Genomic DNA, 269 nt, shown 5'->3' with positions numbered 1-269 from the left:
CGGGGAGACAGATGCCACACCGCAGGGCTCGGCGCTCTAGGGGCTGGGCTGGGGGGAGAAGGGCGCCGTGGGTGAAGGAGGCGCCGTCCCCGGGGGTCCCGTGGCCCCTCGCCTGGTGGGGGAGTACAGCACAGGGGCCTGGCTGACGGGGGCGTCCTCTTGTGTTTGCCAAGCATCTCAGCCAGAGAGTGTCACTCGGTGAGAAGGGAAGTCTCACCTGTGACTTTGGGTAATATCGTATTTGCTTATTCAGTGTTTATTATACCTTT

This window comes from Lipotes vexillifer, unplaced genomic scaffold (genome assembly GCF_000442215.2).
Source record: "Lipotes vexillifer unplaced genomic scaffold, Lipotes_vexillifer_v1.1 scaffold944, whole genome shotgun sequence".
Classification (NCBI taxonomy): Eukaryota; Metazoa; Chordata; class Mammalia; order Artiodactyla; family Lipotidae; genus Lipotes; species Lipotes vexillifer.
This window is presented reverse-complemented; position numbering follows the sequence as displayed.